The sequence below is a fragment of the Biomphalaria glabrata genome, chromosome 7 (assembly GCF_947242115.1).
Source record: "Biomphalaria glabrata chromosome 7, xgBioGlab47.1, whole genome shotgun sequence".
Classification (NCBI taxonomy): Eukaryota; Metazoa; Mollusca; class Gastropoda; family Planorbidae; genus Biomphalaria; species Biomphalaria glabrata.
This window is the reverse complement of record NC_074717.1, coordinates 42,224,718-42,238,389: the sequence shown is the minus strand read 5'-3', so window position 1 is coordinate 42,238,389 and position 13,672 is coordinate 42,224,718. Positions and strand designations below refer to the sequence as shown.

At 36.5% G+C, this 13,672-nt stretch overlaps 1 protein-coding gene across 1 annotated transcript in view; it reads right to left on the bottom strand.

Moving 5' to 3' along the window:
* LOC129927490 (FMRFamide receptor-like) overlaps positions 1–9,331 on the bottom strand; it is a 60,044-nt gene extending 50,713 nt beyond the window's left edge. The window contains exon 1 of the mRNA XM_056037018.1: positions 9,036–9,331. The gene's annotated coding sequence lies outside the window, so the exon portion shown is untranslated. The remainder of the gene's footprint in view (positions 1–9,035) is intronic.
* Between the last annotated feature and the right edge of the window lie 4,341 nt (positions 9,332–13,672).

The window sequence follows — 13,672 nt, the reverse complement described above, 5'->3', positions numbered from 1 at the left end:
TTTTGTTAAATTAAAGTAAGGTAACTATAGTATTTTCATTTAGAATTCTCATTTCTCATAGGAATACACTTCACTGATTTTGTAACACATCGATACGATCAAATGTCGATATTTAGTTGATTGAAGTCGAAAGATGAAGAGCTCCGTACATAAATCAACGTTTAAATTAATATACATTTGCAAAGTCCGAAATAAAAACATGAATAGTATGAAATTATATTTTACAAAAGAAAATAAATACTACAGTATTGCGTTTGACAGTATGAACCAAACGGATCTTCAGACGTTTTCCTTAACGGAAAGCTTCCCACCTACAAAATATTTAGCGGAACACTTTGCTTATTTTTTTTAGAGAGATTTAATTCCTGTGGTGCATAAGGGGTACTTGAAAGGGGTAGTACCTTTATTGGTCCGGCATGCTGAACCTTTGGTGGACGGCCTCACTGGTCCCTTTCCAACCCCTAAATCTGTCACGTGTGGTTCCAAGCGCCATGCCCTGGAAAACCGCTTCAGCTGGCGGACTAAACCATGTGAGGGGATGGTGATAAGATGGCAGCACTGGGCGAAGGGCCTTCTTGACTAAGGTCACCGGCCAGGGCGGAAGTGACCCAGGATGGACCACAGCGACCACACGTTCAGGACCAAGGCAAACCACCTATTTGGAGGCACTCGGCTCTCGTCAAGCATGGAGAGGGATGGGCGCCGCCGTGCAAGTATCTAGCCCTCGTTACATCATGGCAGACAGGAATGGAGAAAGACGGTCGACAAATCATGCATGGTTCCCCAACGGCCCAACAGACTAAGGGATAGAAAATTGAAAAGAAAAAAAACAAAATCACGTGGTTGGCTACTAGTTAATTAGTCTAACTCTTCAGGCGTCGCGGAAAACTAGGGTTACACTACATACGAGGCCGATAATAAAAGAATATCCACAAGGGGAAGTAACATTTATAGTTTCTAATAAATGAAGTGGAAGTAGATTTAGAAACTACAATTATTACTTCCCCTTGTGGATATTCTTTTATTATCGGCCTCTTATGTAGTGTCAAGGTCTACAGTTGACCTTTGCTGGACACCATCAAGCTTTTTTTTTAATTTTTAGCTTCTTGACCTACTTTATCAGTTGGACTTGATGCGCAGTCAAGCGGGACGGTAAAATGATTTTAGAGATCCATTAAGTTATAGCGGAACGCCTCGGAAGAAGATTTTGCTAAACCATAGCTAATCTGTAAAGGCTCAGGAGTTAGCTTAATTCAATCTACTCAGAGAAGACACTAATATTACACTTGTTCATTGCACCCTACAGTTCGCTTGTCAACCCCTCAACTCAAGAAAACATTAAGAAACTGGAACAGACACAAAATAGTGCAGTGAGATTCATATCAAACGAATATTCACATTTGACTAGAGTAACACAATCATTAAATTTAGAAAGCCTTCATGATAGAAGACTTAAAAGTAAAGTAGCAATCATACATAAAACACTGAACCATAATCTTCAAATACTAAAACAAAATTTAATAAAATACTCAGAAAGACACAAAGATAAAGGCACATTTCTCGATTCATATGCTAGGACAAATTTGTACAAATGCTCCTTCTTCCCTAGCGCTATTAGAGCATGGAATGGGTTGCCTGAGCTAGCCAGGAAAACCAGTGACTAGGCAAAATTTATTTTTAAGTCATTGGTTAATATGCATGACTAGATGCATGACGCGTAGGCCGTAATCATCTTCTCTTTTGAAGTAACGTCTGTATTATATAAGATAAGAAGATAAGCATGGATACCCGATTCTCAAACTGGAGCAGCTTAGGATATTAATGAAGGTCTCACATTTTCTTAAATGCCCAGATACAGATGGTAAAAGTATTCTGCAATCATTTATTATGAATTTTAATTCTTGTAAGAAAATTAGACCGATTTAGAATCAATGTGATAGTCTTCTGAATTACAATTTACAGGACAAAATAACAAGTGAAGCATAGTTTAAGCTCAAAGTATTTAAAAAAAGTTATCATTAATTGAATTTCATAGGAACCTATTGATAAAAAAGATAAAGGCAAACTTCATATTCCATATGCTGGGACAAATTTGTACAGATGCTCCTTCTCTTCAAGTGCTATTAGAGCATGGGTTCAAGTCATTGATTGATACGCTTGACTAGACTGACACAGGGACACCCGTAGGACGTAATCCTCTTCTCTTTCGAAGTTACGTATGTAATATATTGTCAAAAGACGAAAGCTTAAAACCTATGGCCACATTACAAGATCTACGGGGCTCGCAAAGACCTTCCTTCAGGGAACAGTGCCAGGAAAAGAAGAGGAGGCAGTCAGACAAAGCGATGGGAGGACAACATTAAAGAATGGACGGGCCTGCCATTGAGAGGGGTTCTAAACAAGGCAAAAAAAAAGGGAGGAATGGAGAAAGACGGTTGACAAGTCTTGCCTGGTGCCCCAACGGTCCAACAGACTAAGGGATAGGTAAAGGAAAAAAAAAAAGTAATATATAAGATAAAAAGCCTAATTTACATATTTAGTTATGGCTAGCTGATCTCGTGGTATATGCCTGGACTTTGATCACGGCTGGTGACATATTCATGAAAATCCCTCCTGCAGACCTGAAGGAAGTTTGGAAAAGGAATTTAACAGCTGTAAGACGCGTGTAACGACAGTTAACAAACAGAACAGAGAAATACGCTTTTTCTTCATTCTCTGTAACTGTCCGGTTTCTTTAATTGTAAAAGTTTTACATCACTGTAATAATGTGTTTGTGTCAATGTTACATGTAACATTAGACAGGAGAAATTACAGCCACGTGATGCGCCTGCTGTTTATAAGTGAACCCAGTATAGAGGCACATCCCCACTGTTTACATCGTTAAGGAATGAATTCAAGTTGGACTGCAAAAGGTAGTTTGGATTATTTCCCTTGAGTATTCATTGAGCCAGGCTTTTACTGTGCAAAGCGATCACTTCATACATATGAATGAAATGCAACGCTAGCACTAGTGTTATATATATATATATATATAAGAAACAGTATGCTGTAGAGCAAATTGAGAGAATAGAAGAGAAGAAAAGAAAAACAAAATTAACTCTCACAAAACATATACATTTAACAATACATCCTTTATTAACAATACATCCTTTTCAATGAAGCTGTGATTATTTCTTCAGATAAAGTCTCAATGAAAATTTAAACACTTTCATTTTTATCAAAACAGCATACTAGCCATCTCTAGTACAGGTGTTTCTCTTTCAGACCTTGTGATCTACAGGGCAGATGATGATAAGGTCATCCGTTTTGTTGGCCAAGGGTGAACAAGCAGGGTGTCATGTGGCCAGCACAACGACCAACCGCCTTTCATTTCTCTGACTAAAGCCAGGTACCCATTAGAGATTTTGTGGACTAGGGGCGCCCTAAAAATCCCGAAATTTAACTCTTTCTCTCCGTAATTATTTTCCACGTTCCATCGGAATTATTCATTTTACTAATTTGTGTTTCAATTATTAAACTTCAATAACTTTTTTGTATGTAATTAGGAAATGTTATATTAAGTATATAATTATAGAAGAAGGCATGCTCTTTTTATATTACACAAATTAAAGTTTATAAAACCAAAAAATAATTTTAATTTTAATGGGGTTAAATCAACGTTGGTATCGTCAGTTGGGAGTAAAAGAGTTAAAACACATTCTTAACAAGGTTCGAACCCAGGATCCCAGGTTTGGCAGCCAGGCGTTTAACCACCTGCCACCACCACCCCCTTAACACGCCATGGCTATATAATGTATAATGTCCTAACAACAAATATGGATACGATTGTTCATTTCTCTGCAATATCTAAAACTTGTTAGGCCAAATAAACACAATCTCATCTCTTCATGATTAAAGCAGAATTGTACTTCTTGTTAGACCATATAAACACAATATCATCTCTTCGTGATTAAAGCAGAATTGTACTTCTTAACCTTAACAATGAACAAAACAGCCAACAAGTGCTTTTCATTTTGTTTTTTAGTTAGTTTTAAAGATTATTTCAAATTTGATGAAAACGCTCCAGTATGCCAGGGCTAAGAGAAAGGGGAGCAAGAGGCTAACGAATGATTTGATTGCGAACGAAATTTTCGATTGAAAGCTGAAGTGGTCATACTGTAATTACCCGAGATCATGGCAAGCGCAGGGACAGACTATAATGTGGTATTCTGTTTGTCACGTAAAATGATGATTACTTGGGAGATTCTCCTCCCAGCACGTACCTCCATTGAGAAGAAAATTGGGGTAAACAGATCATCTATATTATTTTGTTTTTTCTTGACTATACAAATATACATTAATTTCCTAAAGTGCTTTTTTAAAAATAGATTGCATACTCCATTTAATGTTGTTTGGCATTCTCAACTTTTGATACATTGAGAATTTGTTTCTGGAACAAGTGTCTTCCAACAATTGATATCGTCTCTAAGAATATCAGCATAAGTTAATAACATATATTATAGCATTGATAATCATTATTGGAGGCAGGATGCTGTGTTATCTTATAATAAAATAATGGTAATTATCAGGCTGGGAATAAACAATATAAAGAACTTTTTTAATATATAGCAGTCATTCGCAAAGTGAACATTGACTGCCTTGAAAGCTTGTAACAAAAAACAAAACAAGTTTGTACAATAGAGATCAAAGAAAAAATAAAAAAAAATAAAAAACTACAATTGTTGTAACTTTTCTTTCCGAAGGAAAAAATTTGCCGTCTGCAAATAATTCAAAATGGGGGCGCGGTTGTGGCGGAGTGGTTAAGCACTTGGCTTCCTGAGTTTGAATCCGGGTGAAGACTGGGATTTTGAATTTCTGGATTTTTATGGCGCACCTGAGTCCACCCAACTCTAATGGGTACTTGACTTAAGATGGGGAAAATAAAGGCGGCTGGTCGTTGTGCTGGCCACATGGCATCCTGCTCAATAACCATTGCACAACGAAACAGATGACCTTAACATCATCTGCCCAATGCATGGTCTGAAAATGGAACTTTAGCTTTTGATATATATAATTCAAATTTGAAGGTTTATCAGTCTATAAAGTTGGTGTATATAATGAATATCATTATTTATATTTTTGTTACTATATTAGAGTTTATTTGTAATTGTGATAAGTAGTTTACTGTAGTAATGTAGTCTAGGACTACCATGGTCATATAAAAGAACAGTTGCGTGTTTTCCTTGCATCAATTGTGACGGAATCTATTTGTAGCCCATGAGCAAAGGGACACAACTGTTGAATAATGTGTACCATAGTCACTGGTCTAGATATCTGGTGTTAGGAATAGGTCTACAGTGTTCATTTCTGTTTGATCGTGATTCTGTATTTCTTTTCACTTTTTTTAGAAAAGTATATCAGTGTAACTGGTTATTTTACTTAGACCAATGAAAAACTATGAGACACTTCAGTTCTTCTACTAATTTTTAGAATTATTTCAGATGATTGTAAAATCATTCGAAACTCTAGCAGTGTTTTCTTTACCGCTCTGGTCTAACGCTCACCCCCTTCCACATTGGGGGGCATAGTATCATCTGAAGGTGAGCGCGACGTCATGACAAGAAGGGGGGATACCAGTCAATTTATTTATTATCTAGGGGTATGGCAGTTATAAGGACCTTATAGTGACAACCATATGTCAATTATAAAGACCTAATAGAGACAATGTTTGGAATTTATAAAGACCTAATAGAGACAATGTATGGCAGTTATAAGGACCAAGTATTGACAATGTGTGTCTGTTATAAAGACCAAATAGAGACATGTATGGAATTTATAAAGACCTAATAGAGACAAAGTATGGAATTTATAAAAGACCAAATAGAGACATGTATGGAATTTATAAGGACCTAATAGAGACATGTATGGAATTTTTAAGGACCTAATAGAGACATGTATGGAATTTACAAGGACCTAATAGAGAATTGTATGGAATTTTTAAGGACCTAATAGAGACATGTATGGAATTTTTAAGGACCTAATAGAGACATGTATGGAATTTTTAAGGACCTAATAGAGATATGTATGACAGTTATAAGGACCAAGTAAAGACAATGTATGGCAGTTATAAAGACCCAGCAAAGATATGTATGGAAATGATTAGGACGTGATAGAAACAATGTTTCTGTGTTTTTCAGCTCTGACAACAACAATGTATTCTATTGTGTCCAAGACCTTATTGAAACAACGTGTGCACGTTATTTAGTGTCAGAGTCACAGCATTTATGTTTTGCCAAGTGGATGTTACTTTCCCTCAATGCCAGACACCCACAAATGATGCGTACTAAAACAAAATGCATATTGCAAACTTTGGATGGCTGTCTGGTCGAGTAGTATGTTGTCTCAATGGTCACGGGTTTGAACCTTTCCAGACGCAAATCCCCTCATTCGTATTCGAGTTTTGGGCTAGGATGTAATGCTCATTAATTCTGAGGGAACATTCGAAACAGGTAAAACATGTAAACTTGCATTGAACAAAACGTTTGCCCAACCAACACTATTCCATAAGCTAGTTAAAGTTCCTTAACATAGGTGATAATCAGCAGACATATACCTGTTAAATATAAAACCAGTTGTATATAATCTACACTATTTGTTTCGCAGTAAGCTGTTACGCTTTGTGGCTCGCGAGACACTAGACCAGGGGTTCTCAACCTGTGGGTCGCGACCCCCTTGGGGGTCGATTGACGATTTGCCAGGGGTCGCCTAAGACTATCAAAAATATGGATTGTTATTGTGTATTCTTCTATTGCAGTATGTGTGTGTGTGGAGGGAGTTTGCGTCAGAGTGGGGGATTATAAAAAGGGGTCGCCGAGCTTAAAAGGTTGAGAACCGCTGCACTAGACGGTGACAAGACAGGTGCTCACTAAGAAACATTAAAGTGTATTCACACATTGGGAACCCTAGAAAACCACAGAGTGTTATTTAGCATTAAGTTTTTGGAATGAATTACTTTAAAAGTTGATGAAACAAAAAGTACAGCGTTCAATTTCCAAAAGTTAATGAAATCGATTGTTCAGTAAAACAGAGATTTATCTAGATCAGTATTTCCCCAAATTGGGGTTCGCATACCCTCAAGGGCACGGGAAGAGTTTAAAGGAAGTACGCGCTGCACCTCATTAACTATGCTGATTTTTTATACACCCATTTGTTATGTTTATTTAGGAAATTAAAATATCAATTAATTTTAAATCATATTTAAAAAAAAATTATTTACAATTAAAAAAAACACCTCAAAACCAGTGTTATTTTACATATTAAAGTCTAAAATTCTATAAAGGTCAGGAAATGGTTTGGGGTATTTTGATTTCCAACGACATGTCCCCCTCTCAACGTGAAAACAATGTTTCGACTTTCATTGGAAAGATACGTCAGATGAGCACAAGATAAACACACTAATGATTCTAGACGCATGATTTAAATGTCATCTGTTTCTGACGCTAAAGGCTAACGAGGCCAACAGCTGGTCAACCAAACACCAATAATTCTATGATCAGTGCCAACCTTACAAACTGCGAGGCCAAATTTTATAGAAATTGCGAGACCCCTATTCTATTTTTTTTTAACAAATATAACTATTACTATTAATTATATCAACAATTATAACACAACATGCAATAGGCGCCGCAGGGTTAATGAAAGTAAAGTTCCTCTTATAGGGCAGATGATGTAAAGCTCATCTGATTATGTGGCATACGGTTAACGAGGGTTTCATGTGGCCAGCACAACGACCAACCGCCTTTACTTTTCCCCAACTAACGTCAGGTACCCATTAGAGCTGGGTGGACTCAGAGGCGCCCTGAAAATCCTGAAATTAAAAATCCCAGTCTTTCCCAGGATTCGAACCCGGACCCCGGTTCGGTAGCCTAGTGCTTTACCGCTCAGCCAGGGTTAATTAAGCCACGTTAATTGTATGATACACTAAATATGTTAACCCTTTAAATCCTACACCTTTAAAAGCTTATGACAAAAGCCATGACTGATAGCGATATGCCAAAACGTAAATTTGGAGCAACCGGTCAAATCGTCTTAAGGCCGGTTCCGATTTCATCGGCCTCTGAATATAAAAATGACATAAAATGAAAATCTACACGTCCATCTCGATGCGACATCCTAATACCCACCCACCCCCAACCCCACTATTCAAGACCATCACGTATATCACGGACGTAAAGGAAATTAAAACTGTTTTATAACACAGTAAAATATAATTTATCCGGACGTCAGTTATCCTGAACGTCCAATATCTGGACTGCTTTTGTGATGTTTTGATCTATCATTACTGCATAATCTTCAAATACAAAAAACAAAATTTAATAAAATACTCAGAAAGACACAAATATAAAGGCACATTCCTCGTCCAGTATGCTAGGAGAAATGTGTACAAATACTCCTTCTTCCCTAGTGCTATTAGAGCATGGAATGGGTTGCCTGAGCTAGCCAGGAAAACCAGTGGCTTGGCAGATTTTAAGTCATGAGTGAATGCATGACGCGTAGGACGTAATCATCTTCTTTTTTGAAGTAACGTCTGTATTATATAAGATAAGATAAGATAAGATCAGATCAGTGATCTTGCTGATGTGCAGCGAAATATCAGAGATTATTTCTCTAAATATGTAATACATAATAGGATACTCTGTATGACGTTATGCTCCGAGGTATATTAGACTTGAATTTTTACGTAAGGTGCGAAATGAGTTTTCTTTACATTGACGGTGAAATGGACGGTTTAGAAAATTCCGCATTCAGTTATCCGGACATACCTCCTTCTCAATTAATCCGGACATTTTACATTCTACTGTAGTTAAGTGTTTTTTTTTTCATTTAAGTACAATGGTTATGTTTGCCATGGATGTAGAAAAATATGTAGGTCACAGCTGGGGCTGCGTAACACATGAAATACTGCATTCCTCATTAATCTTCGGATTCGAAGACAAGTATATATAATAAATATGTATATATGTTATGTACGTATAATGTTATGACAACGGCCTTACCTGATGTTATAATCAATGATGGTATGCATTATGACATGTAACATATAACTTTCCATAACTCAAGCTGGTTCATAAGACATTTACCTTACTAGCAGATGGTAGCAAATCGAAGTTTGTTCTAAAGAATTAAAGTCCAGAAGATATAACAGTATAAGAGTCACTTTGTTGTAGAGCGTTTAAAAAAATGTTAATTGTTCATAATTAAGAAGCCTACAAATGCATTGCAATTGAAACAAATCAAATGTAGCAGCATTTCATTACTTGACCCCAATATGCGAGAACCTCTCTGCAGCGCAACACCCGCACAACAAGGCCGGAGCGACGGTGTAGGCGAGCCCGCTGACTACCGGGGAACGAGATAGTGAGTGATGAGGATACGGGGGGGGGGGGGATGACGAGGGCTGGGGAGTTAAGGTGGCACTGCTGTAGAGGTGGGGGGGGGGTGGAAGAGGAATGTGGCTGGGAAGGGAAAGTGCCGGACAAGTCAAGTGACTGGGTGGAGGAAGCCGCTGCCTCTGACACTTAACCAAGTAGTTAGAAGAAAATTAACATGTTTTACAACCAAACAGTATGAGGTGGGTTTTTTTTGTCTCCCACTCCTCTTGACGTCATTTCCGGGATAATTGAAATCTTACTTTATCTCTGATTAAAGCCGACAAAGAACAAGTAAATCTCATTTTTCTATTTCAAGTAACGAATGTTACCACATTTACGAACAAGTAAATCTCTTTAAGTCATTTCAATACAGACTGACCTCATCTCGTTTAACTCTATTGGTTCACGACAATATACGTGCAAGAAATCGAAGTTTTCACTCAATTCAAATATTAAATTTTTTTTTCTTTTTCTAAAAACAAAAATAGCTCCGTCAGCATGACTGCCGCAAGGAGTTTTTAAAAACTCCGATTTTAAATAAATGTGTTAGCTCATTTGTCATTAGATATAGAAATAATCAGCTTATATATAATTTAGATGTACAGCCAGTGGCGTAACTAGGGTAAAAGGAAGGGGAGGGTTCAAATTTAATAATCCCCCGTGCTGCCCCTTGAGGGGGGCCCCCAACTGATTGTCCGAAATATGTTTTTACGCCATTATCTCATATCAGGATGTCAAATATCAAAATGCAGTGGCCTTTAAAGAGGTCCAGCCCCCTTGGGCCCCCAAATCCCTAGCTACGTCCCTGTAGACCAGTAGATAGAACGTAATTAAACTTACTTTGTCGTTGAGATGGTCACATGACACCCTAGTCAAGGGTTGAGTGCATGAACCTATACGTTTTACATCCTCTGCTTATCGGACTAGTAGTTGGAAATTGTAATCAAAATGACTAAAAGAGACTTCAGTGGTAGACTCAAGATGTTAGAATAAGTCGCAGTCCAGGCCACACAACACCATTGTATACAATGAAACAAAAGTCTCATCTCCTTATCACCTTTCTTATTGAAAGAAAATTATCAATATAACAAGCAATAGAAAAAAAAAAGAATACTTTTTAAAACAAAATCTTATCTAAGGAGAAATAACCGCTAATTACTATTTATCTGAAAATTACAGGGTTTAGCTTCTTTTCTGCTATATACAACAGAATTAATTAATTAGTACAAAATGATTTACTAATTGTTTAATTTTTGGATTGATTCATGTATTTAATCTCTATACATATCGACATCTTTTATCAAGTAGCATTCTTTCCTTTATTTCGAAATCAAACAAAATAATTAACCACCAAACAATTAATTTACGATTTATTTGTTTTTTTGTTTTTTTTTTATTGATTCGTGTCTTGTCAGGTACATCGAACAATTGTGCTAAGTTTCGACTTCATCCAAGAATGGGAAATGGGAGAAAAAATACGTTTAAACTTTTTATCAGAAAGAGAGACAGATAAAGTGAGTTTATATAAGTTTTGTAAAAAAATGATTGAGATTAACAGTGAATTACTCAGAAGGCATTGCTCTCTATTCCAAAGAGTAAGGATAAATATGGTATTTCAAGTGTCTACACAAACACAGTTATGACATGTCTTCAACAAGAGTTTCTCTTTTGGTCTCAAAAAGTGTGACCCGCGACCTTCGTCACGGTTCTTTAGATGTTTCTTCTAGAGGCCTTCTGGTACCAACGTTTTCTAATGTTCCCCAAACGTTTTGTGTAACGGCACACTTCGCACATTCTGATTATATAGCGGAATACATTCTATATTATTGTTATAGAAAATAATTCTGCTATTTAATTATTCCAATAATTCGTGAAACACTTAGTCAGGCATCGCGGAGCACTTGGGTTCTATGCCAATTACGTCAAACGCATACTAATAGCTGACCAATTACATGATCTTAAACACAGATGTAATTAAATTGCCAACAAATAGTTATATAAAAATAATAAGGCTTGTCTTCGAGTCCGATTAATTTTTTTTATACGAAAACTAATAATAAATATTGTAATACATACCTCTATTGAACTACGTAGTCTAAATGTTTTAAATAGACTTGTTTGGTGTGTTTAAACAAAAATAAATGATTTCTTCCATAAAAACTTGGAATTACATAATAATGTCAAGGCTGGGAAAAAAAGTTTCAAATAGCAGAGCACTTGCTCCAGAAAATGACAAATTGCATGACCAACAAAGTCCTTCGCCAGCCACTTAACGGGAACATCTTCTCTGCGGCCCTGAATGAGGTTAGAATGTTATTTTCAGATGATTTCACCGGAAGCCGGATCGTGGATAATGTCAACGTTCAACAAGGTTAGTGGTACTTTTTTTTTTTTTGGCTTTGTTTGGAAGACTTGTGTCTGGTGTGCTAGTTAAGTTGGTGGCTGTCTCCTGTTTAGAAGACTTGTCTTGTCTGGTGTGCTAGTTAAGTTGGTGGCTGTTTCCTGTGGGTTGCGAGGTGTGGACTTCGCTCGTTGGGTCAAAAGCTTCGATAACGTAATTGGTCTCAGAATGTGTGTTCATTTAACATCTATGATAAGAGATCAACTGTGATTTTAAAAATATTTAGTAGTACAAACATATCTACAATAAGGCTAAATATTCTGTATAGGATTTAGCAATACTTTAATATTATAACAATTTATGTAAACATCAGCATTTCATCTCTCTTCCTGTCACTTTCTCCCGGCTTCCTCTTTTTTACATCCCTTCTGTCACGAATCATCAATAGTGCTAATGTCACGTTGAAGATTATCTTGATCTATATAGCACTATCAATGACCGTGGTCGCCGAGGATTCAGAAATCGTCAGTTGATAAGATGATCATCTAGAAGCTGCTAGTTGATAAGAGGATCATCTAGAAGTTGCCAGTTGATAAGAGGATCATCTAGAAGTTACTAGTTGACAAGACGATCTAAGTATATTATTATATATTCAATGAAGAAACTTCTCTTCGACAAATACAATAACTTGGAAAAGCTATTCACAAATAATTACAATGGTTAAATGTACTTGAATAGAATACACAATAATATAATTATGTCTTCTTTCTTGAGTTCTAACACTAAACTTTAGTACATGTTATGTCTAACACGTTCCGCACAAGACTGGCTGTAATATCTCTCAGCTTACAAAGCTTGGGCGTTACCACGTGACCAATATCTCTCCGCAGCTCAAAGTACAATCATTAATACCTCCAACCAATCACATTCATCCCAAAACATAATTCTGCTGCGTGATGTAAAATTCCCGAGGTAGCTATAATTCTGCCGACAAGCTAAATATAGACTGTGGCTAAATATAGATACAGTGTACGTGACACCTTCCACATTCATTGCACCAATTCGCACCTTTATTCATGCACACCATGCTGCGCTACGACCGTAACAGTTACCAGACGTCCAACAAAAGGAGGACATGTTCTTTTTTTTTACATAGCTTATTTCATCTCACTCTGTCTGTCTGTCTGTCTGTCTGTCTGATAAAAATTTTGAACACGTTATTTCTCCTTCTTCCCATTATCTGATAAAGTTTAAGCTTTACACAATTTTATTTGTTGTCAAAGAAAACACACAAATCATTAAAAAAAAAGTAACCAATTAATTTAATTTATTAGTGGTAATTAATTAATTATTCAATTATTTTTTATATCGAAAAATGGACATAAATTTTACAGTACTGTGAAATATGGCTGTTAATGTGGCGCTATTTCCCTTTGAAAATTTTTTTGTTTGCAAATATTTTGCTTGCTGATGTTATGTCCCGTGTTGCGAACTTTGGCTTAAAGGTAGCCAATAATCTCGCATTCACATTGTCAATGTAATAGATTACTGTTTAGTAATAAAACTCAACCCATCATATTTTGTGATATAAAACAAACTAATTAATTAATGATGGATCGTCACGCACTCATTTTCTGAAGAAATTAGGAAATGATATTAGCGATGTTCAGCTCTGTCCATTATCATGACTGTAAGATGACACGATTTTGGACAACTTTCGTCATGGAGAGTGGTCTTCCTATTTTCAAGGCTTATAAAACCTGCTACTCAGAACTCTATTACTACACAAGTATGTAAAAAAAAAAAGAGTTATCTCTGGTCGAAGCATAATGGGCAATAGAAAGAAATCGTGAGTCGATTTTCAACAAGTAAAACTTAGAAAATGTATGTCACAAGCGTGTTTGTCACAAGCATGTATGCC